Source organism: Trichosurus vulpecula, chromosome 2 (assembly GCF_011100635.1).
Source record: "Trichosurus vulpecula isolate mTriVul1 chromosome 2, mTriVul1.pri, whole genome shotgun sequence".
Lineage (NCBI taxonomy): Eukaryota > Metazoa > Chordata > Mammalia > Diprotodontia > Phalangeridae > Trichosurus > Trichosurus vulpecula.
In genome coordinates, this window is record NC_050574.1 from 261,330,197 (window position 1) to 261,346,656 (window position 16,460).

Genomic DNA, 16,460 nt, shown 5'->3' on the forward strand with positions numbered 1-16,460 from the left:
GCCAAATTGCTGTTCTGAAGGAACAGGCTGTCCATGCCATTTGCCTACTCAAAAACCTTCAGTGACTCCCTATTGCCCAAAGGATAAAATTATAAACTAATCATTCAAGTATTTATAAACTTCCATGGCTTACTTCCCACCTATATTTCAATGTAAGACAATGTAATATATTATATGCGTATAATATAATGTAATATAATATGCTGTACTATTGTTATCACATCTCATCAACCATGTTGTGTGGTATATTATTGTATCATATCATATTGTATTATCTATCATATCACATCACATCACATCATATCATATCATACCATGTCATGTCATATCATATACCATATCACACCATGTCATATCATATCATATCATATTGTTTCCTCTCACAAAATTTATGTTCTACCCAAACTAGCCTACCAATTCATCCCAAACTCAGCCTGTCTCCTGCTAACTTGATGCCATTGCACAAATGCCTATTTCTCATGCTTGGAATACATTCCATCTTCTTTTGTACCTTTGCCTCTTAGACTTCCCAGATGACTGTGAGGCTTGCTCAAGTGAAACCTCCAATGGAAAACTTTTTCTGATCATACCAGTTCTCATTGTTCTCTCCCTCCTGATATGGCTTCATATTTGTTTATCCATAAATATGCTATAGCTCTGCAGTAGGAAGTCAGCCCCTTGACGGTGGGGCTCTTTCATTATTGCTTTTGTATACCAGCCAACTGGCACATTACATTGTATAAATGCTGGCTGTACTGAAATTAATTGTAAAAAAAAATTAAAGGACATCCAAAAGACTAAGGATAAAGTTATTTGGAGAAAGAACAGATAAAAATACTTTTAAGAGGGGAAAGGGAAAGAGAGAGTAGAAGAGAGGAGCCAAGAAGAGTAAGCAGGAAATCACCAGAACTCTCCCATATTCATTTCCAAATAGCTATAAAATTGCTCCTTAAAACAAATTCTTGAACAAAAAGAATGAGCAAAAAGAATGGGACAGTGATTTAGAGCATTTTTTTATGTGACTATTGATAGCTTTGATGTCTTATTCTGAAAACTACATGTTTATATCCTTTGGACATTTATCAGCTAGGGATAGGCTCTTTTTTTGCTCAATTCCTTATATATTTGAAAAAAGAAGCCTTTATCAGATAAACTTTCTATATTTATTTCCCAGTCCCCTACTTTCCTTCTAATTGTGGTTGCATTGGTTTTGTTTGTGCAAAACCTTTTTAATTTAATTTAATTTAAATTAAAGAACTTGGAAGGTTAGCAGAAAAGGTCTGTTTCACTCATGTAAAAGGAGAGCGAAGACCAAGAAGGAAGTGGCCCAGCAAGCTAGCAAAAGACCCTGAGCTTTAGTACAGTGCCAGGAAAGCAGGCAAATGCCAATACCAGGACATCTCCCACTGCCCTGTGCTTCAGCATATCACCTGTGGAATGGACAGACACCATTTTAGGGATCCTCATATGCCTCAGCACAGCCCTGGGAATAGACAGAAACCGGAACCGGAACTTCACCACATGCCTCAGCATAGTTGGGCAAGTAGGCAGACACCAATGCTAGCACCCCCATGTGCCTCGGCTCAGCACCAGGTGAGTTGTCAGACCTCTTCAACACCATGTAGCACCAGCCACTCCCACTACCACCTCCATTTCTACCCAGCAACAGGCAGCAAGACCCCACACACATACAGTTCCAGCACAGTACAGGGGTCCTTCCAGGGCCTCAGTGTACTGCCATGCCAGATCCTTGTGGCCTCCAGCAGCACCAATTGTCCCCCACCCCACTCCACCCCCTCAACACAGGACCATGCATAAGGGTCCTCCATGGGCCTCAGGGCAGCACCAGTACAGCATCAGGCAAACAGCCAGGGTCTACAGCCCCTGGCACAAAAAACTTGGGACAGTCTCCCTCCCCAGGAGCAAAGCCTAAATATATAAAAAAAGGAAAAATGCTGGGAAAGTTGAATAAAAAATAAACAAAAGCAAGACAAAACAAAAAAGAATCTGACCCTAGAAGGTTATTATGGTGACAGGGACAGCTTGACAAACTCAAAAGGAGACAAAAATGGTAAAATGCCTACTCTCAAAACCCCAAAGAAAAATGGAAATTGGACTCAAGTTAAGAAAACTCATGGAAGAGCTCAAATAGGAGTTTAAAATTCAGATAAGAGAGGTAGAAGAAAATTGGGAAAAAATGAGAGTGATGTAAGAAAATCATGAAAAAAAAAATCAACAGCTTCGAAAGAAAAAATGACTCCTTTAACAGTACAATTGGCTGAGTGGAAAAGAAAGCACAAAAGCTAACTGAAGAAAATAATTTCTTAAAAATTAGAATTGGACATCAAGAATCAATCAAACAAAAGTAAACAAATGAACAAATAGAAGAAAAAGTAAAATACCTCACTGGAAAAAAAAACTGACCTGGAAAATAGATCCAGGAAAGATAAATTAGGGATCACTGGATTACCTGAAAGCCATAATCAAAAGGAGGACCTGGACATCATACTCCAAGAAATTATCAAAGAAAACTGCCCTGACACACTATAGAACCAGAGGGTAAAATAGACATTGAAAGAATCCATTGATTACCTCCTAAAAGACATCCCAAAAACAAAACTCCCAGGAACATTATAACCAAATTCCAGAGCTCCCAGGTCAATGAAAAATATTGCAAGCAGCCAGAATGAACTAATTCAGATATCAGGGAGCCACAGTGAAGATTACACAGAACTTAGCAGCTGTAACATTAAAGGATCAGAGATTATGGAATGTGATATGACTAAAGACAAAGGAACTAAGATTACAATCAAGAATCATCTACCCAGTGAAATTGAGCATAATTTTTCATGGGAAAAAAATGATTGTTCAATGAAATAGAAAGCTTTCAAGCTTTCCTGAGGCAAGACCATAGCTGAACAAAAAATTTTGATTGTCAATATCAAGACTCAAGAGAAGCCTAGAAGTTTATAAAGGAAAGAAAAAATATAAGGGGTTCAATAGGGCTAAACTGTTTACACCCCTACATGGGAAGATGATACTTGTAATTCCTAAGAACTATGTTACTAATAATTCAGTTAGGAGGAATATGCCTAAAGAGAGGGTGTGAGTATAGGGTGAAATTGAGAGGGTGACATAAGAAAAATTAACAGATGAGAAAGAGGATTACACTGAGAGTAGAAAGAAGGGAGAGGTAGAATGGGGTAAGTTATCTCACATGAAGATGCATGAAAGACTTATTATAATAGGGGAGGATGGGGTTGGGTGGGTGGTGGGTGTCACTTAAACCTTATTTTCATCAGAATTAACTCAGAGAAGGAATAACATACACAATCATTTGGATATATAAATCTATCTTACCCTATAGGGAAGTCGGAGGGGAGGGGAGTAAGTAAAGACATGGGGGACTGACAGGACTGACAGATGGGAGGGCAGATTGAGAGAAGTGGTGGTCAGAGGGGAGAGAGAGAGAAAGAGTGAGAGAGAGAGAGAGAGAGAGAGAGAGAGAGAGAGAGAGAGAGCATGAAAGAGAGAGAGGGAGAGAGAGAGAGAGAGAGAGAGAGAGAGAGAGAGAGAGAGAGAGAGAGAGAGAGAGATATCTTCTCCCCATTGAGATTGCAATGCAGTATTTGAAAGCAGAATTTTATATCTATTCACCAGTCATCAATTTATAATTACCCTTTTACTGAACTTCTTAAAGCACAGATGCTGTTTTCATTTCAAGATGGAAAACTCCAAGACTCTTCATTTAGATAGATATCGATATATACCTGTACTGTCCACAGATATCAAAATGCATATTACTAGTAGTATGATTGTGAAATGTGTCCTATGCTATATGTTTTGTTGTTTGTTTTTATTAGCCACAAATAATATCAAATATAGACTACATCCAGGACACATGAAAGAGGTATCTGAGTCTGTTAAAATATAAAGAAGGCTTTTCTGGCCAAGGGCAAAAGTTTAACAACAATAAAAGTGTGTCTTTTAAAGGCTTTTTGTAAAGAGGGGAAAGTTCTGTGGTCATGTTTTCCAACTTTATGTATATTTATCTATCATTTTAATATAAACAGGGTATATTTATGAAGCCTAAAGAAATAGAAAACAGATTCCCTGTTTTCAAAATGCCAAGACATATCTTCCAGGATGATAAGCAATAACAGAATAGAGTGAATCAAAAATCAAATTCCCATCTGATGCCTAACCAAGATTTTAATTTGAATACACAAATGTAATGTGACAACAGATATATACAGTAGCAACACCCACCCAGCCCTGATGTAGTGAGAATCCCTATTATAATCTCACTCTTAAAGGGAAAATCTGATGATTCGATTCACATGAAATTTGGCATAAGAGTCCTCAGCCAGATGCATTTTGTTGTAAAAAATAAATAAATAAAAAATTAATTTTAAGATCTAAATAGTCAACTGGTTTTGATTAGAAAGCACATAGCATGTAAATTTTGGCAAACAGACCATAATGATGTCAATGGAAGGGCTGTAATGGTCCCATTGACACTGAAGCCATCCAGGGGAAGAATAGATAATGCCAATGGAAAGATTCTTAGATACAGAATTACTGTGAAAGGTATAGCCTTCTTAATTCTTTAAAACTGTTTCAGGTAATATTCCTGAAATAAAAAATCATAAAATCTTAATTCAAAGGACTCTGCTTTCCATGCATATAAAGCATGCTGTGGTATACTGTGACAGTAAATGAACTGACAAAGAGACACCAATACTCCCTGTGTCTCATAAGGTAGATGAGGTATGACATAATAGTTAAATGCACGATCTGAAGTCCAGAATATCTAGGTTCAAATCTTGCCTCTGATGCTTACTAGCTGTTTGACCCTAGGTGGGTCACTTGAAGCTCAGTGCTTTCGGAAATTCCCTAGACTTCCCTAATAGGTCATTTATGCCCCAGAGAGAATTCTCCCAGTATGGAGGAAATCACATCCTGGGGAAAATTTCCTGGCTTTGAAGCTTCATAATGTCATTCAGTAGTATAAAACTAAGATGATATCATATATGTATATTTTTAAAATTTTCATAAATTAAAATTTTCACTAATTGAACTTGGCTTTCCCTAGTTATAGTTCATCATACTTAATATCTTCAAAGACACCAAATGATGTATAGTTGTTTAATATCTTATACATATAATTGTGTATACACATATATCTGTATGTGTATATGTGTATGTATAAACAAATGTATGTATATTGAGGACATGCTACATAGCTATATATATATATATGAGTTGGTGGTCACACTTAAGCAATAGTAGAACCAGATATATTGGATGGAGAGGTGTTTCAAAGTAGGGTTTCAAAGTATTTATCCAAAAAGTTAAGGGATATTCCCTTGGGTATTCCAAAGCATCTTATGATACAAAGAGGTTCATCTGATACTTGATTTTTCAGGGCATGATTATTGTGATTTCAGAATCCTTTTCCTGTCCTTGCTATTCCTGCATTTGGGATGGTTCCTTTCTTTTTATAAAGTTTCTTGTCTAAGGGATGGGATTTCAAAAACTTGCCCAAAAAGAAGTTTTTAGAATATGTGAATTTTAATTGCTTCTACAACTTTTGAAACACGGTCTCCAGAGAGTATGAGAAACAACCCAATGTTATGTTAGATATGTAAGAAAATCATTGGGGAAGTATGTTTGAGAAAATAAAACTTAAATCTAGGTGTGATAATGAATATATGTTCTACCTATGATAGACAAATATCTTCATTATTTGACATCCCTAAATTAAGATATTAAGAATGATAAAATAGGGAAGGGGCCAAAATGGCAGCTGGAAAGCAGGGACTTCCATGAGCTTCCCACCCCACCCCCAACCCCTGTCCCTCCAAAAACCTATAAAAATGGCTCTGAACAAATTCTAGAGCTGCAGAACCCACAGAATAGCAGAGGGAAGCAGGGCTCCAGCCTAAGACAGCCTGAATGGTCGCTGGGTAAGGTCTATAGCACTGAGCTGGGAGCAGAGCCTAGCAGAGCCCAGCATGGGCTGTGCCTGGACCAACCAGACTAGGAGCTGGGTGGAAGAGGCCCTATCACCCTGAATCAGTGAGTTATGGCAATTACCAGACTTCTCAAACCACAAACACCAAAGACAATAGAGAAGGTTAGTGGGAAAATTTGTGGGGACAGAATGAAAGGAGTTCCAGGTTCGGCCACTGCCCCGGGGGTATAAGAGGTGGTGCAGCTCTGAGGACAGAACTACAGCTGCAGTTGCTTCTGGCCCAGGCCCACCTGGTGGAATTAAGTGGAGGATCAGAGCAGGAGTGCAGAGCCTGCTGAAGATATGAGCTGCAGTCTGGGATTGGCAGTTCTTTGGGGAAGAGGAGCACTGGTGTGGCAGAGCTTGCTGTGTAGAAATAGCTCTGAAAACAACAGCGCAACCCCTCAAACCTGGGACAAAGTACTCTCTACCCTACAAGCAGTCATACCCCAACAAAAAACTCAAGGGTCAAGTAAGTTGGCTGGGAACATGACCAGGCAGCCAAAACAGACTTAGATTCAGACACAGACTTTGAAATGTTTCTTTGGTGACAAAGAAGACCAAAACATACAGCCAAAAGAAATCAACAAAGTCAAGGAGCCTACATCAAAGGCCTCCAAGAAAAATATGAACTGATCCCAGGCCATGGAAGAGCTCAAAAAGGATTTGGAAAAGCAAGTTAGAGAAGTAAAGGAAAAATTGGGAAGAGAAATGAGAGTGATATGAGAAAACAATGAAAAACAAGTCAATGACTTGCTAAAGGAGACCCAAAAATATACTGAAGAAAATAACACCTTAAAAAATAGACTAACTGAAGTGGCAGCGGAGCTCTGGAAAGTCAATGGGGAGAAGAATGCCTTGAAAGGCAGAGTTGGCCAGGTGGAAAAGGGGGTACAAAAGTCCACTGAAGAAAATACTACCTTTAAAATTAGACTGGAGCAAGTGGAAGCTGGTGACTTTATGAGAAATCAAGATATTGTGGAACAGAGCCAAAGGAATGAAGAGACGGAAGACAGTGTGAAACGTCTCATTGGAAAAGCCACTGACCTGGAAAATAGATCAAGGAGAGATGGCTTAGGAATTGTTGGACTACCTGAAAGACATGATCAAGAGAGGACCCTGGATGTCATCTTTCAGGAAATTGTCAGGGAGAGCTGCCCTGATATTCTAGAACCAGAGGGTAACATAGAAATTAAAAGAATCCACCAATCGCCTCTTGAAAAAGATCCCAAAAAGAAAACTCCTAGGAATATTGTCCCCAAATTCCAGAGCTCCCAGATCAGGGAGAAAATACTGCAGGCAGCCAGAGAAAAACAGTTTGGGCATTGTGGAGCTACAATCAGAATAACACAGGATCTAGCAGCTTCTATATTAAGGGATTGAACGGCTTGGAATATGATATTCCAGATGTCAACGGAGCTGGGATTAAGGCCAAGAATCACCTACGAAGCAAAACTGAGTGTCATGCTCCAGGGAAAAATATGGATTTTCAATGAAATTGAGGGCTTTTGGGCTTTCTCAGTGAAAGGACTAGAGCTGAAGAGAGAATTTGTCTTTTAGACCCAGGAGTCAAGAGAAGCGTGAAAGGGTGATCAGGAAAGAGAAATCATGGGGGACCTGCTAAAGTTGAACTGTTTTGTTTGCATTCCTACATGGAAAGATGATGTGTATAATTCATGAGACCTCAGTATTGGGGTAGCTGGTGGGAACATACATACATACATATACATATATGGACAGAAGACACAGGGTGGGTTGAATGTTAAAGGATATCTAAAAAAAAATCAAATTAAGGGATGAGAGAGGAATATACTGAGAGAGGGAGAAAGGGAGAGATAGAATGGGATAAATTATCTCACATAAAAGTGGACAGAAAAAGCAGTTCTGTTGGAAGGAAAGAGGGGGCAAGTGAGGGGAAATAAGTGAATCTTGCTCTCATGGGATTTGACCTGAGGAGGGAATAACATACACACTCAATTGGGTATCTTACCCCACAGGAAAGAAGAAGGAAGGAGATAAAAAAGGGGGGATGATAGAAGGGAGGGCAGATAGGGGGAGGAGGTAATCAAAAGCAAGCACTTTTGAAAAGGGACAGGGTCAAGGGGGAAAACTGGATAAAGGGGAATAGGATAGGAAGGAGCAAAATATAGTTTGTCTTTCACAACACGAGTATTGTGGAAGGGTTTTGTATAATAATACACATGTGGCCTATGTTGAATTGCTTGCCTTCTTTGGGAGGGTGGGTGGGGAGGGAAGAGGGGAGAGAATTTGGAACTCAAAGTTTTAAAAGCAGATGTTCAAAAAAAAGTTTTTGCATGCAACTAGAAAATAAGATATACAGGCAAGGGGGCATAAAAATCTATCTTGCCCTACAAGAATGTAAGGGAAAAGGGGGTGGGGAGGAGTGGGGTGACAGAAGGGAGGGTTGACTAGCGAAAGGGGCAATCAGAATATATGCCATCTTGGAGTGGGGGAGAGGGTAGAAATGGGGAGAAAATTTGTAATTCAAACTCTGGTGAAAATTAATTCTGAAATCTAAAATATTAAATAAATAAATAATGCTTTAAAAAAAGAATGATAATATATAACTATAGGGTAGGTCAAAGTAAATTAGTGAAATTTCCTACTTATGAGATTTTTGTTTCAGAAATATAGTTTTATTGTCAAGAACATATGCAGCAAATCTATAACAATTAAAATGTAGTAAGACCAGAATAAATTCCTCCACCTAAAGACCTCTAAAATAATAGTAGAAGACCAAATGAACTAAAATTCCCATCATACCTAATCACCCTCAGCCTCCCTCTGTCCCATGTGTTCTTTCTATCTTGACTTTTCCTGGTAGTGACTCAGTAATAGGTAGAAAATAGGTGGAAAGGGAACCCAATTGGGGTTGGAGGGAGGGGTGAACTACCTGTTTGAGAAGAACCAGACAAGAAAACTTGGATCTTCAACTCAGATACAGTCATCTTCCACTATAGTTTACATAGTTCAGAAACCCAATTAGGCCACCCCAATTTATCACCCTTATTCAAGAAGATGGAGACTACCCACACTCAGGTGAAAATTTAGCATTGAAGTTAAAGGTGCAGAGGCCACTGAGGCTACAACCTATCAAGGAGAGTGACTATCTATAAACCTAGTTACTGGCAGAAAAAAGCAAAACAAAACAAAACCACAATGGTAAAACTCCTAAAGAAGGAAAAACAATAATCATCCCATAAGAAGGTTACAACATGATGATAAGGATTATAAATAATGAAAGTGAACCAAAAACTCCAATTAAAAAGAGACCAAAACAGTATATTATGTAGCGCACACAGAGATAATGGAACTTTGACAAGAAACTCCAAAATGGTCCAAAAGAAAAATGAAATATCAAAAAGAAGTTAAGATGGCAATTGGATCAGAATTCAGATCTTTAGAAGAATAAACAGAAACAAGAAACAGAGTAGACAACTTAAAAATTGACAGATAATATCTCCAAAAGAGTAAACACTGAAAAGGAAAATGATAGATTTAGAATTAAAAAATGCATAAGTTGAAAAAATTGGCAAAAAAGAAGCAATAGACAAGTATTTTGAAAGATCACATGAATTCTATACAAGCCAAAGCACCTGTGAATTTGAAGACAGTATGTACAGAGATAATTTAAAAATCTGAATGCCATGTTGTAGGAAATGATATAAAATAATCATCCAAAATATTAGAAAGCAGCCATTAAAATACTGATTGGCAGATTCTATAGATAGCTAACAGAGAAAAACTTCAAGCTTGAAACTCCAAGGTATGTAATGGTTAAATTTCAGAATGTCGTACACAGAGTGAACTTCAATGTCAGTCAAGAGAAAAGCTTTTAGCTATAAACAAAGTCAGCTTTAAAAAAATCTTTTGTTTTTATATGACCCTCACTTCTGAATATGTTCTTCACTTTTTTCCTTTCAGTGAGCCATTCTTCATAATATAGATTTAAAAAAAAAGACAGAAAAAGGCAGTCAGCAGAAATAACCCATATATCATATTGAATTTGATAGAACATGCAATGCTTTACAGCTATAGTACCCCACTGAAAATAAGGGAGGAGGTACAGTTAAGCAAAGTCAATTTGAATAATCACTACAAACAGATATGTATGTACACATATATACATCCAAACATATACAGACACATATGTTTATATATGTGTGCATATATGTGCATGTGTGTGTGTGCGTGTATATGCACATACATATAGATGTGTGTGTGTTGAGATTTAAAGAAACAAAAGCAGGGATCATCTAAGAACCTAAAAGTAAAAGAGGAATTTAAAGAGACAGCAGAAGGGAAGGAGGAAGAATTAAATAACTCTTCCAAAAACTAAAATACACATTCCACCATGAACAGGGGTGTGCTAGTAAATGTTTAACAGCTGGCTTTCTGCAAATGTGTGATACACTTTAAAATTTAATCTGTCTTATTAACATTTTCCCATCTCTTTCTTAACATCTAGATGATAAACAAAACAATAAATTAATCCCTGATTTGCAGCATTGGCCGATTTCTGAAGTGTATATACTCACACTGAAAATTCAATAATCAGCTCTTGCAAGTTGACTTACTCCAACACACCTCTGACGATAAATGGGCCAATACTCTTTGAGGGAACAACAGCACAGGCACATTTAGATTGAATAGATAGAGAATAGGTAAGAGTCAGGGGAATCAAGAGATAGATGCACTCCCAATGCAGACTGGATGTGAGCAGAGAAGAGATTGTTATTTCTTTGGTCTAATAATAAAAACTGAAGCTCATTATTTGGGATATAGAGCAACTTCCATCACAGCACCCTTCCTCCTTACTCAATTGAAATTTCTAGGAGTGCTGTATACATGAAGGACCTTCAAAAATGAGAGAACACAACAAAAACAAATTTGGAGAACAGAGAATAGAGTAATATTGACAACTATAGTAATAGGATAGAGAAGGGTACACAACTTTTGTCTTCTGGGAACCCACTGTTTGTTCACAGGGCTGTGAATGGATCTACCATTCTAGAAATTAAATTGAAATTAGTTTGTTCATACATTTTGACCTAGTGATGTCACTAATGGGGCTATCATCCCAGAAAGGATCTACATAGAAAAACCTCAGTACATTGAAATATTCATGATATCGGTTGAGCCGAGATCGTGGCTGGAAAGCAGGGACTTGGGTGAGCTCCCCACCACGTCCCTCCAAAAACATATAAAAATGGCTCTGAACAAATTCTAGAACTGCAAAACCCACAAAATAGCAGGGGGAAGCAGGGATCCAGCCCAGGACAGCCTGGGTGGTTGCTGGATGAGGTCTATTGTGCACGGAGTGGAAGGGAGTGGAGCTCAGCATGGAAGGCAGCAGGACCAGCCAGACCAGGAGCCGGGCAGAACAGGCCCTAGCACCCTGAATCAGTGAGCTGTGGCAGTTACCAGACTTCTCAACCCACAAACACCGAAGACAACAGAGAAGGTTAGTGGGAAAAGCTGTGGGGGACAGACAGTTCAGCTACCGCCCCAGGGGCAGTGGGGGAGGTGCAGCTACAGAACTACAGCTGCAGTTACTTCCGGCCCCAGGCCCACATGGTGGGAGAAGTTAAGTGGCAGATCAGAGCAGGAGTGAAGAACCTGCTGAAGATTTGCTTCAGGTCCAGGTTGGTGGTTCTTAAGGAAGGAGGAGTGCTGGGGTGGAAGAGCTGGCTATATAGAAATAGCTCTGAAATCAATGGCGCATCCCCTCAAGCTTGGAAAAAAGTGCTCTTTGCTCTATAAGCAGTCATACACTGATGAAAAATGCAAGGGTCAAGTAAATTGGCTGGGAACATGGCCAGGCAGCGAAAACACACCCAGATTCAGTCTCAGACATTGGAATCTTCCTTTGGTGACAAAGAAGACCAAAACATACAGACAGAAGAAGTCAACAAAGTGCAAGAGCTTACACCAAAGGAAAACATGACCTGGTCTCAGGCCATGGAAAAGCTCAAAAAGGAGTTGGAAAAGCAAGTTAGAGAAGTAGAGGAAAAATTGGGACAAGAAATGAGAATGATGCAAGAAAACCATGAAAAACAAGTCAATGACTTGCTAAAGGAGACCCAAAAAAATATTGAAGAAAACAACACTTTAAAAAATAGACTAATTCAAGTGGCAAAAGAGCTCCAAAAAGCCAATGAGGAGAAGAATCCCTTGAAAGGAAGAATTAGCCAAATGGAAAAGTAGATCCAAAAGACCACTGAAGAAAATACTGCCTTAAAAATGAGATTGGAGCAAGTGGAATCTAGTGACTTTATGAGAAATCAAGATATTATAAAACAGATCCAAAGGAATGAAAAAATGGAAGACAATGTCAAATATCTCATTGGAAAAACCACTGACCTAGAAAATAGATCCAGGAGAGATAATTTAAAAATTATTGGAGTACCTGAAAGCCACGATCAAAAAAAGAGCCTAGATATCATCTTTCAAGAAATTATCAAGGAGAATTGCCCTGATATTCTAGAGCCAGAGGGTAAAATAGAAATTGAAAGAATCCACAGATCCCCTCCTCAAATAGATCCAAAAAAGAAAACTCCTAGGAACATTGTTGCCAAATTCCAGAACTCCCAGGTCAAGGAGAAAATCCTGCAAGCAGCCAGAAAGAAACAATTTGAATATTGTGAAAAAACAATCAGGATAATACAGGATCTGGTGGCTTTCACATATAAGGGACCGAAGGGCTTGGAATACGACATTCCAGAGGTCAGTGGAGCTAGGATTAAAACCAAGAATCACCTACCCAGCAAAACTGAGTATCATGCTCCAAAGCAAAATATGGATTTTCAATAAAATAGAGGACTTTCAAGCTTTCTCAGTGAAAAGACCAGAGCTGAATAGAAAATTTGACTTTCAAACACAAGAATCAAGAGAAGCATGAAAAGGTAAACAAGAAAGAGAAATCATAAGGGACTTACTAAAGTTGAACGGTTTTGTTTACATTCCTACATAGAAAGATGATGTGTATGATTCATGAGACCTCAATATCATAGTAGCTGGAAGGAATATGCATATATGTATATATATATATATATATATATATATATATATATATATATATATGTGTGTGTGTGTGTGTGTATACATATATATATACACATATGTGTGTCTATGTATGTATGTATGTATGTAGGTATATATGTATATATGTATATATATATATATGTGTGTGTGTGTGTATATAAATATATATATATACACAGAAAGGGCACAGGGTGAGTTGAATATGAAGGGATGATATCTAAAAAAATAAAATCAATTTAAGTGATAAGAGAGGAATATATTGAGAGAGGGAGAAAGGGAGAGATAGAATGGGGTAAATTATCTTGCATAAAAGTGGCAAGAAAAAGTGGTTCTGTAGGAAGGGAAGAGGGGCAGGTGAGGAGGAATGAGTAAATATCGCTCTCATTGGATTTGACCTGAGGAGGGAATACCATACACACTCAATTGGGTATCTTACCCCACAGGAAAGAATGAGGAAGAAGATAAAAAAGGGGGGATGATAGAAGGGAGGGCAGACAGGGGGAGGAGGTAATCAAAAACAAACACTTTTGAAAAGGGACAGGGTCAAGGGAGAAAATTCAATAAAGGGGGATAGGTTAGGAAGGAGCAAAACATAGTTAATCTTTCACAACATGAGTATAATAGAAGGGTTTTACATAATGATATGCATTGCTTGCCTTCTTAGGGAGGGTGGGCAGGGAGGGAAGAGGGGAGAGAATTTGGAGCCCAAAGTTTTAAAAACAGATGTTCAAAAACAACAACAACAAAAAAAAGTTTTTGCATGCAACTAGGAAATAAGATACACAGGCAATGGGGCATAGAAATGTATCTTGCCCTACAAAAGAAGAAGAGAAAGGGGGATAGGAGGGAAGTGGAGTGACAGATGGGAGGGCTGACTGGGGAATGGGGCAACCAAAATACACGCCATCTTGGAGTGGGGGGATTGTAGAAATGGGGAAAAAAATTGTAATTCAAACTTTTGTGAAAATCAAGGCTGAAAACTAAATATATTAAATAAATTTAAAAAAAGAAATATTCATGATATCACTTTTTGTGATATCAAAACTGGAGACCATTCTTTTCTCACCCTAACCTCCGAGGTTCCCTCCAGTTCAAATTTATAATCCTATGACTCTATCTATCTTAGTGTAAGGTCTCCCTCCTGACAATATCTGTGGCCCAATTTCATCATTCCTTCTGTGACAAGCAGCTGCTTCCTCCTCAGAACACCTAGCTCCTCTCTCTTCAGATATTTCTGCTACAGTAGAAGCAACAGATGTCTGTCTTCAAGTTTTCCTTGTATTCTTCCAAATCACTCTAAATTCCCTCTTCACACATCTTCTAAATTCAAACTCTGGCCTTATTCACAATTTCCAAACCCTCTAAATTATCTTCATTCAGTTTCCTTCTCTTTTTTGGAGCCCAAGTCTTTCTTTTTCAGATCTTTCTCACAGTCTTCACTCATGGAAGACAGAAGTAGAATTCCAGAGACAAATTTGTCAGTAAGAATTAGGGAACTTTTTAAATTCTTTTTTTAGGGAAGGTTCAATGACAGGAGGATGACAGATTTGGAAATGACTGGCACAAAAAGGCATCGATAACACTTTTAAATAATTAAATGAAATATGTGAGTAAATTAAAAATAAATAAATAATGAGAGAGAGAGAGAGAGAGAGAGAGAGAGAGAGAGAGAGAGAGAGAGAGATCAGTAAGACGTAATCTAAATTAATTTTGGAAAGAAGGGTGCCAGTGAAATTTAGGAGGTTAGTATAATTGTGTGATTCTGACATTCTCTATAATATTGACAAGATGGATTTAATTTACTGAATGTTCCACAAAATATTAAAATGTTAGGTATTATGATATGGATGGTCTCATTATATTAAGCAAAAGATTTAAAAAAATTTTTTCAAGTACTTTAGCTGATTGTGCGTTTGTTTTTTTCCCAGTACAGTATTTTTACGTACCTAATTAGAAAAACACCACAACTTGAACCTGTTACATGGCAAGGGTTCAGTATATAAATCAAGATATTTTACTTACTGAAAAGGCTCCAGTCACCCTGGATTTGTGCTTATATAGATCTCGGAAAGCAGAGAGAACACGAACATCTTGGTGCTTTTCATGACCCTACAAATTACATGCTCATTGTAATCTGTACACATCTGCCAAGATGAGAAAAAAATAAGTGTAATGGAAAATCCGGTGTTTTCACAGCTTTCCTGGGACAGTATCTCTCCATGTCTCTCTCCACTTGGAGGAACTCAGAAAACTGCTTCTGGGAAAAGAATGCTGCTTCCTCTGGAAGAACCATGATGAAATATAAGCAAAGCATCTTGGAAAGCCAGACTTGGACAAACAGAGCATATAAGGACATTCTGTAACTTGTTCTGGTCAGCCAACCCCTTGTTAAAGAGAGGCTTTTTATTTGTTTTTGGAGTCATTCTAAAAGTCCTGTAACCTCCAGATACTTTCTCTTTGTCTCATTTTCTTTGGGGAGAGGGGTTGGGAATTTCATTGACTTTCACTCATGGTATCTGATGAAAGGAGTGGGAGTTTTGAAAGGTCAGAAAAGGAAGTTACAGGAACCTGGGAGTCAGAGTACAAGCTGTATGGCAGCCAGTCTGGCACTGATGTCCTGAGGAGCAAAGAGAATTATTCAGGTGAACTTTTGGGCTTCCCAGCCAGTGGAAGCTGACACAAGGACTTAACTGAAAAAATGCAGCATTTAAGTGTGAATTGGTGGCAACAATGCCGTGTAGAGACTGAACTAAGTTGAGCCTACTTTTCTCCCTCTTCCATCCACCCCCACCAAAGTGGTTTTGGGGAGAGTATTCCATAGAGGTCATGATTGATTTTTTTTTGCATGCTTATTCTTGCTATGTATTCGAATTAAATATCCTTTGGTAAGTTAAACAATATGAAGTGATTAAATGCTAATGACTGGGACTCCAGTCACTGGTCCACTAAAAATGGGAGAACACAGCTGGTGGTAGCTTAAGCTAATGATAGTAAAAAAACAAGAATCCTAACCCTCTAAAGGTATTGTACAACCCTGAGGAAGCAATGTGAGCCTGGCCCTGAGTGGAGTCAGAGCAACCCACTTGGTGCAAAAAAAGGAAAAAAAGAATAAAAGAAAGAACATAGAAGTATTAGGACTTGAAAACATGGAAATATAGAGTAAGGTCTATATCTGTTTATCAGTCCAAGAAATGAATAGAAGCATTGGAAGTAACTACTGTCAAAGACCAGTAAACCAAGGACATATTTCACATGAAGCCATTTCTGAGTATCTCTTCTCCACCCTCAGCTTACTCACCTCCCCAAAATACCAAACTGAGTTCTCTGACATAATTTATTGAATCTTAGCCTCAGTACCCTAGTGTCAAACATGCTCTCA